The following is a 9,536-nucleotide window of genomic DNA, read 5'->3' as shown; positions in this document are numbered from 1 at the left end:
TGATTCATTAGAACCCAAAGGCATGGGCTTCATTATTATCCCTCATATGCAAGAGGTGGAAAGGGCATTGAACCAGAAGTCAGGACACTGCAAACACTGCCATACATGTGACTTTGAGCAAGACACTTACCCCCCCCCCCCGAATAGTTTTATTATTTGTAAAACAAACACATTGGACTGTGTAATCTTTTTGAGGCTCCAACAGTATCAAAATTCTATTTTAAGTGTTTGGTTTCTCTTAATAGTATTTATTATACCTTTTCCAGCTTGATTATTTTTGATGGTATAAAAGGAAGCAAAATAGTTGAATATCTCTGTTTTCTGTCATCAGTTAATGTTATACCATCTGCTCTAAGATATAGGACAAGCTCTACTTATCTGTTTCTCTTTGTCTAGCTTTTTTCTTTCTTCCTATTCTTTTTTCCTTAAAGGCCTTTTTGGTAGCTTTAGAATTTTTTGCTAAGCCTTGCTCATAGGGTTTATGGAATTATACAGAACCAGGCCTTGGACCTCAGTTTTGCAAGTTGTCTGAAGTTGGCAAAGCTATCAAAATTTTTAGAATTCCATTTACTCATTTATTAAACTGGGATAACATTAGTTACCTCATGTGATGCTGTGGAGATTACATGGGAAAAACGAACAAACATGAAAAGTGCTTAGTACAACACCTAGCACAGAAAACCCTAATCAAATGTTATTGGATTTCTTATTTTTACTTTTAGCTTTATCATCATTGTCATCATTTGTTATTATTACTCTAGAGCTATTTTTAAAATACTATTATTAGATTTTCATTATTTCCTTTTGATTAAAAGCAACATCAATAGTACTTCATATATATAATTTCAGTTATTAAGGTATTTTTACATGTGTGGGGCCTAAAAAACATGAATAGTTTTCCTCCAATCTTTTAAGTTCCTCCAGCTGTGCTAATAATCAAATTAACAGAGACAGACTAACAGGAAAAAAATAACATTATAATACATGCACATGGGGAATTCACATAAGCATGAAAATGCCAAAGACAGTGAGGCAGCATTGGGTATACATGTCATTTTGGACAAAGGAGAAAAGGGGGGATGAAGGTATATTAAATTTCAGAAGTGAGAATGGGAATTTTACAGGTAGTTGTAGAGGAGCCTAACACCCTTGGAAGACAGATTCTGGCTGTGAAACTCAGAAACAGTGGGACACAGGAGTTAGCTAGCTAACAGGTCTCTGCCTGAAGCACTCTTATTTCCATACTTAATTCCAATTACCTAAGGGAAGTATCCTAAGATCTTCCTGAAGCAAGTTTCTCTGTTTGAATTTCTTGGACAGGATTTTTTCCCCCTTCCTTCCTCCCTCCCTCCCTCCCTCCCTCTCCCTCCCTCTCCCCCTCCCTCTCCCTCCTTCCCTCCCTCCCTCTCTTCCTCTCACCCTCCCTTTCTCTCTCTCTCTCTCTCTCTCTCTCTCTCTCTCTCTCTCTCTCTCTCTCTTTGTCTTTCTTTCTTTCCCAGCTTCGCAGTGGTAAACCTGTGGTCCTCTTCACTTGTCTTATCTGGTTTTTACAGTGATGCTCTGAGTTGAGGATTCCGTTGCAGATCAGGGTGTCTCAGAGAGGTTTAGTAACTTGTTCAAGAACAAGCACAGGGCCTTTCACATCTACCTCCCTAACCCATAGTGCCCATAACCCTTGTGGCAGTAGCAGGACAGTGATTGACAGCATGAGGTGGTTTTGTGACAGAGTTGTCTGTGGTAAACATCAGCGCTTTAAAGATCAAAGCTTCTTTAAAGAAAGCATTGCTTTGATTGGAAAGAACACCGTATTTTATTATACAGTATACATTTCTTAAAAGAGAAACAGTATGTTTTGTTTCTCTCTGTATACATGGCTTGTACACTGGGTTTTTCTTTCAAAATTTGTTTTCAAATATGAATATCATAAATATACTACTTACTGAGGAAACGGTGGCATGTGGGGTTCTAGTGGCATTCAGAGGGGTCCTGGAGGTTGGGAGGTAGGAAGTGGTCAAAGTGCTGCCTTGGACAATCAGGGGGAGCGCTGGGAGGCCCTCCATGGGCCCAGGTAGTGGCAGAGGGAGGGAGGCTCTCACACTGACCTGCCAAAAGCTAGAAATATGAATGGATAAGCATCGAGCTGCCAAAAGCTAGGAAGATGAATGGATTGGACTCCAAGCTCATAAAAAAAAAACTAGCAAGATAACTGGATAGAAAAAAGAAAAGCCCTTCCATCCGTATTCCTGTAAGAACTGTGGGCTTGAGCAGGAGGAAAGATTGGTCTTTGAGACAGGAATCTGCCATTCTCTTGGGTCTGTGGCTCCTGAATAAAACCTCTTCCTTTTGCACAACACCCGCCTCAGGGTTCAGCTTTTGTTGCAGCAGGCTGACAAACCTTTGTTTTTTTTGTTACTTTACAATAGGACAGAAAAGGTCTCTGAGTGCTTTTTCTGGACAAGGACACAGACAAACTGGCATGAAAAGTCACACTGATGCATTTGTTGCATTTTCCTCCTTACTTGTCTTCCTCCAATCAAGGAACACAGCTGTTCTTGTCCTAGGGCTCTTAATTGTGAGAAAGTTTCTACCAATTTGAAGAAAAATGGAAAAAATAAGGGTAATATAGTGAGTTTTTCATAACACTAATTGTACACTTCAATTTTTTAAAAAATATGTTTTTATGGATTTTAGAGATGGGGAGAAGGGAGAGGGAGAGAGAGAGGGAAACATTGATGAGAGAGAAACATTAATCCTCTGTTTCCTGCATGCCCCACACCAGGGATGTAGCCTGCAACCTGGGCGTGTGCCCTGACCGCCATGGAACCGGCGACCTCTTGGTGCATGGGATGACACTCAACCAACAGCCACACTGGCCAGGACTATATTTCAACTTTTAAAAATTCCTAGCAACTTCTTATTGTTTTTCTATTTAAAAATGTCATTTTTTGAAACCATAGCAATGGTGCATGACAGTTAATTTTCTTTAATTTGCTAACTAGGACAAATAAAAAGTTGGTGAATATACATTAGCTCTTAAAATTGTATTGGATCATGAAATCCAAAGCATAGGGCAGGAGACATGCATGTCAGGTCTGCACCTAAAGCCAGGTTGGTCACGCAGGGCTGGAAGCACTCTAGCAAGCACCCCTCCATTGACCAGGCCCCTGGCTGAAGGAGCTGAATAAATATCCTCCCCAGTGAATGGAATGTGATTTAGTTGAGTTCCTCCTGAAAAGCTAAAGGTCTGTGAATTGTGGCTGCTTTGACTGATGCTTCCATTTTCTCTCCTCACAAAATAAGCCAGATTGACAGGATTCAAAGGAGACATAAAATTAGTGGGCTGATTCAGCAATAGAGCCAGGAAGCAGAATCTGCGAAATGGAAAATATTATAAAACTAGGAATGAGAGATTATAAGACAAGTTTTAACTAGCTAAGGAAGTTTCTCTGCGCCTGCAGCTGATAAACTGCTTTTGTAACTGGATGAAATGTTGGTCCCAGTCAGGACTCCATTGTGGCAGACACTTTCATACTGACTGCCCTGTGGGTGAGAAGATACCATTTAGCTGGAACTGTGTATACACCTTATTTCAAGAATTTTCCACAAAATAAACTGATGAAAAAAAAACAAAAACAAACAGTCCAGAAGCTTGGAAGCATGGTACAGATTAAAGGAGCTCACAGGGAAGAGGGGAAGGGGCAGAGATTAACCAAAGCATTTACAGTGGGACCTTGATTTACGAGTGTCCTGACTAACGAGTTTTTTGAGATACCAGCTGTCTCTTGGCAGATTTTTTGCATTGAGTTGACAGAGTAATTTGAGTTAACAAGCTCCTTAACGAGTTTCTTAAGGAGCTCGGTCTCAGAATGAATTAAACTCGTAAGTCAAGGCCCCACTGTATATGCATACTAGAGGCCCAGTGCACGAAATTCATGTACGGGGGGGGGGGGGGGGGGGTCCCTCAGCCCGGCCTACACTCTCTCCAATCCGACCCCTTGGGGGATGTCAGACTTTCAGTTTATGCCCGATCACGCACCAGTAGTCGGACATCCCTCTCGCAATTCGGGACTGCTGGCTCCTAACTGCTCACCTTTCTGCCTTCCTGGTCACCCCTAACCATTCTCTTTGCCAGCCTTATTGCCCTCAAATACCCCGCCCCCCCCCCCCTTGCTGGCCTGATTAAGGTTGGGGGGCCAACTGGGGGAGGGGCTGGCCATGGGGAGGGGCTGTGGTTGGTGGGCCGGCTGGCCACTCCCCCGAATGGGGTGGGGGGTGCCAATGGGTGCCAGCAGCTTGGGGGAGGAGCCATGGGTAGTTGGCCGGCCAGCCCTGCCCCTGATCGGGGTGGGGGGGCCAACCTGGGGTGGGACCGGGCAGGAGGTGGGCTGCAGGAGATTGGCTTGCTGGCCTTGCCCCCTATTAAGGTGGGGGGTTGCGATCAGGAGCAGGCAGCCACGAGAAGGGGCTGTGAGCCTATTGTGGTGGGGCAGGCTGATCAAGGGCTGGGCTGGTGGGGGTGGGGGGTCATTTGGCCAGCCAGCCCACTCTTTTTTTTTTTGGCAACTTCGAGGCTTTTATTTGTGGTGCCTGTGCTATGTCTCAAAAATACCTTCTCCCCCTGCCTGGGACAGTGTTGGGAGGCGGCAGCAAAAAATAGAAGACATCCCTCCTTATTGCACATGGACCCTATGTACAGGCCCACCTGGCCCAGGCCTGTGGGATGCTTGGCACATTCTAAGATCCCTGCTCAGGGGCTGGATGGGGTGACTGGTGGCAGCACACATGAGAGGGGACCTCCTTGTGGCCACTCTAGTCCTGGCTACTGGTCCTGGAACTTCCTGGTCCTCAGTTCCTTTCTGGTCCTGCCTGCAGCCCTGGTCCCCTTACCTGGCTCAGCCTCCTGTCTCCATCCTGGCCTCAGATGGCCCCTTTAGCTCCTGGGGGCTCTGTCCTCCCCTCCCAGCCTGGAGGTCCAAAGGGGAGGTTATGGCTTCTCAGAGACTCCCCAGCAACCCTGTCACTCATGTTCACACAGGGAAGGGGTGCGTGTGGCAGAAGCAGCTGTATAAATGTGGGTGCAGGGGCAAGTCTCTGGGGTCACTTGGACAGTTTGCTGGTGACGTGTTCTCATCCTTGAGGCACTGGTTGTCAGCTCAGAGGTTGGACAGGCCCTTCAGCTCCTCTTCCAGCCTTGTTCTCCAGGGCCCTGCTCTCAAATCTCTCCAGCTCCAGGAGGGCCAGCCTCTCTGCAAAGCGCTCGTGCCTCTGCGTGGTGGGCTCCAGCTCCACCTTGAGCTGCCCCAGCTGCAGCATGGTCTGGGTCAGGGCCTCACGAAGTCTCTAGTTGTCAACATGCAGCTTTGCGTAGAGCTTCCTGAAGCCTCCCTTGGGCTCTTCCTATTGGGGCTGGGGTTCTGGGTTTAGGGCCTGCTGCCTCTGGCATGGAAGGGTTGGATCCTGGGCTGATGTCCGCTGGCTTTGCCTCCTCCCCCTTTGCAGGCCTCTCTTCTCCTCGCCAACTCTATGGTGCTCCCTGGAGGCCTGTGGTCCCTGTCCCTGCCTGTCAGGTGCCTCTACTCTCTGGGCAGGGCAATCAGAATTCTCAACCCCACGTACTCGGGACTGCCAGGAAGGGTCCAGGCTCTGTTCACCCTGCTCTTGATTGGGATGGGAGAGTCTGATCAGGGGCAGGCTGGCAGGGGAAGGTGCTGCAAGGTTGGCCACTGGCCCAACCCCTGATTGGCTGGTTTGCTGGCTACAGTGGGCATCATAGCTACTGGCCCAATCAGGGCCATCTTCTGTGGGTTTGTGTCTTCGCTTGCTCTGGCCCCAGCAGCCCAGCACCGCAGCTGCTGCAGGGCTGGGGCTGGGGTCCAGACCCTCCCCTGCAGGATTGTGTGTCCACCAGCTCCATGGCTCCAGCCAGCACTACCATCTTTGTGCCTATGGGCGCCACCATCTTTATCTCTGAGTGATGGTTAATTTGCATAGTACCTTTTTATTAGTATAGCTATGCATAACCCATGGACACAGACAATAGTGCAGAGGACTGGGGTGGGGAAGAACCAGGTGGAAGAGAGCCATGGAATGTGATTTAGTTGAGTTGCTCCTGAAAAGTTAAAGGTCTGTGAAATGGGGGGTCAATATGGGACATCTGTAATCTCGATAATAAAGATTTTAAAAAATATATTTTATCAATTTCAAAGAGGAAGGGAGAAGGAGAGAGAGAGATAGAAACATCAATGATGAGGGAGAATTATTGATTGGCTGCCTCCTATATGCCCCACATTGGGGATTGAGCCTGCAACCTGGGCATGTGCCCTGACCTGGAATTGAACTGTGACCTCCTGGTTCATATGCTCAAACACTGAGCAACACCAGCCAGGCAAGAGTTGTTAAGAAAGAATTTTGCAAATAGTTTTTGAGGCATCAATCATTAGGGAATAATTAGATGATACTTAATCTTTAATTACACAATTACCATTTCCATTAAATTTTTTTTCAGACTTAAAAACAAAAATCAGGTGAGCTACACTTGTCTGAAATGGACTGTCCTGGTTCTTGCATTTCCTGTGGGATTGCAGTTCCACCAGCCTGATAGTAATGCCAGTGCTACCCCACAGATCTGCAGAATGAAGAATTGGATGTTCTCTTTGAATTAACAATTAGATTATCAAGTAACTTTGACATTCTGTAACTGATTTTGGAGGGATCTGTCTTAATTTTTCCTGCAGCATTTGAGGTCTTTTTAAAAATTATTATTAGAGGTGGAGAACATATATTTGCTTTCTCCTTGGTAACTGGAACTGAGAAGGAGAGGTGGAAGGAAGGTTTCAGGAATTCCCAAAAGGAAGTAGCTTGGCTTCTAATCTGACCCACTACATTCCCAATTGTAGGCAAGTGCCTTTGCATCCCATCCCCTATATAATAAAAGCATAGTATACAAATTGTCCCCTTGACCAGGAGTTGTCCAGGAGTTCGACCAAAGGGTGGGGCCGGCCGGGGAAAGGGAAGGAGTACCCAGCCAGCAGTCAGCAGCCACTAGGGACCCTACTAGTGCACAAATTTTGTGCAATGAGCCTCTAGTTGAACAATAAAGCCAGGAAGTACATGAAGGCCTCAAACAAAAGACCCATTAAGCATGCCTGTGATTAAGGTTGATTAGCTAAAAGTCACTGGGAATTTTGAGTCCAGGATCAGTACAGAATCAGATCCAATTTGCATAAACTACAAAGTGCTTCATTAAGGCTAATCATTTTCCTCTGTCCTTTGGTAATAAATTATTCTTGTACAGGCTTCATTTATAGACTGAGCTTGAAGATTTTGCCTTCAGAATTCTTCAACAGTGTTAAGATAGTTTCAGTTATGTTCATTGGCCTCATTTCCTAAAATTGTACCTGTCTGGAGCCCCACCTTTGAGCATTCTACAGATTTAAGCAACGATTAGGGCCCATGTGCTAGCAGCAAAGAGCCATACAGTAATAAAGTGTGCATCTTTTAAAGCACCAGTGAACCAATCATACTGATATAGTACTTAAACCACATAGTGCATTGTGTTATTTGAACTGATGATTAAATACTTTTATAACCCTTCTTGAAATAAGTCTATTTAAATCCAGGAAAATTGACCAGGTTTAACCTTCCAGAACTGTTATGTTCTTTCTTTGTAATTATTTGTGAGAATGATGAGATGCTGCTTGTTTTGTCCCAAAAGATTGTATTCCTTCTTCTCTCCTATGTTTTTGTAGACTCTGCTCTCTGTGCCTGGAATACCTCTCCCATACCCCCTCCACCCCAGACCTCTGTGCTTATGCCTATTGAAGGATTTATCACACTGCAGTATAATTTCCTTTTAAACTATTTATCTCTTCCACAAGTAGTGGATGCTGCAGAGTATATTACAATTTGCAGTCTCCATGCTTTTCCCATGGCTAACAATAAATACATATTGAATAAAATGTGAATTATGAGATGGTGCCTATAATGGAATATTACATAGCCTATTAAAAGAATGATGTTAATCTACACATTGACATCTAACTATATATCTATCTATATCTATATCTATCTATCTATCTATATCTATATATATATATATACACACTAGAGGCCCAGTGCACAATATTCATGCACTCAGGGGGTCCCTCAGCCCAGCTTGCATCCTCTCACAGTCCGGGAGCCCTTGGAGGATGTCCAACTGATGGCTTAGGCCAGCTCCCTGGGGGGGAATGTGCCTAAGCTGGCAGTCGGACATCCTTAGCGCTGCCGTGGAGGCAGGAGAGGCTCCCCCCACTGCCGCTGCACTTGCCAGCTGTGAGCCCAGTTTCTGGATGAGTGGTGCTCTCCCTGTGGGAGTGCACTGACCACCAGGGGCAGCTCCTGCATTGAGTGTCTGGTCTTGGGTGGTCAGTGTGCAACACAGCGACTGGTCTTTCCACTGTTCGGTCGATTTACATATTAGAATTTTATTATATAGGAAGCCTAAGCGACCATTAAGATCGGTTGACAGAACGACCAGAACGACTGATCAATCGGTCGCTATGATGCTCACTGACCACCAGGGGGCAGACATTTAATGCAGGAGCTGCCCCCTGGTGGTCAGTGCACTCCTACAGCGGGAGCGCCACTCAACCAGTAGTCAGCCACACGGCTGGCGAGTGCAGCTGCGGTAGCACAAGCCTCTCCTGTCTGCGTGGCAGTGCTACCAGGTGGCAGCGGCGGAGGCGGCAGGCACAGCAGGGCCATGATGCACTGCAGCGGAGCTGCGCTTGGCCCCAGCTGGCACTCCTTCCTGGCTGCCTGCTGCTTTGGCACTGCCACATCCCCCAAGGGGTCCTGGATTGCAAGAGGGCGCAGGCCAGGCTAAGGGACTCCACTCATGCACAAATCTGTGTACCGGGCCTCTAGTATATTTTATAATATAGTTACTTTAAAAAGCAAGCTTTTTAAACATTATGCATAGGATGATCAAATTTTTGTAAAATAAAGTAGTGCTTATGTATATATTCATAGAAAAGGTAAGAATTACAGATATGCAGGGGTGATATCTGGGTATAAAGGTAAGACTTTTATTTTTAAAAATATATATATTTTATTGATTTTTTACAGAGAGGAAGGGAGCGGGATAGAGAGTTAGACACATCAATGAGAGAGAAACATCGACCACCTGCCTCCTGCACACCACCTACTAGGGATGTGCCCTCAACCAAGGTACATGCCCTTGACCGGAATCAAACCTGGGACCCTTCAGTCCACAGGCTGATGCTCTATCCACTGAGCCAAACCGGTTAGGGGTTAGGGCAAGGCTTTCACTTTTAACTATAAATTTCTATATCTTAATTAGATAGAGTATGTATTACAATTGTAAATTAACTAATAAACAATTTTAAAAATCATAAAATTATAGCTCCCAGTTGCTACTTATTATTTTAAAAACCATTGTGCTACTTTCCTGGGGCTGCTGTAACAACGTGCCACACCACGTGTGTGTTCTTTCACAGCCCTGGAGGTTAAAAGTCTGAAATGCAGCTAGAGCA

The 9,536-nt window shown here is 45.6% G+C and overlaps 1 pseudogene; it reads right to left on the bottom strand.

The window, feature by feature from the left end:
* Nucleotides 1-5,027: 5,027 nt before the first annotated feature.
* LOC139009983 (protein phosphatase 1 regulatory subunit 12C-like) lies at nt 5,028-8,745 on the bottom strand (annotated as a pseudogene).
* Nucleotides 8,746-9,536: the final 791 nt, after the last annotated feature.

This window comes from Myotis yumanensis, unplaced genomic scaffold (genome assembly GCF_028538775.1).
Source record: "Myotis yumanensis isolate MYYU_CA2020_CCGP unplaced genomic scaffold, mMyoYum1.0.hap1 SCAF_1, whole genome shotgun sequence".
Taxonomy (NCBI): Eukaryota; Metazoa; Chordata; class Mammalia; order Chiroptera; family Vespertilionidae; genus Myotis; species Myotis yumanensis.
Note: the sequence above shows the minus strand (reverse complement) of the source record. Positions and strands in the feature narration are given on the sequence as shown.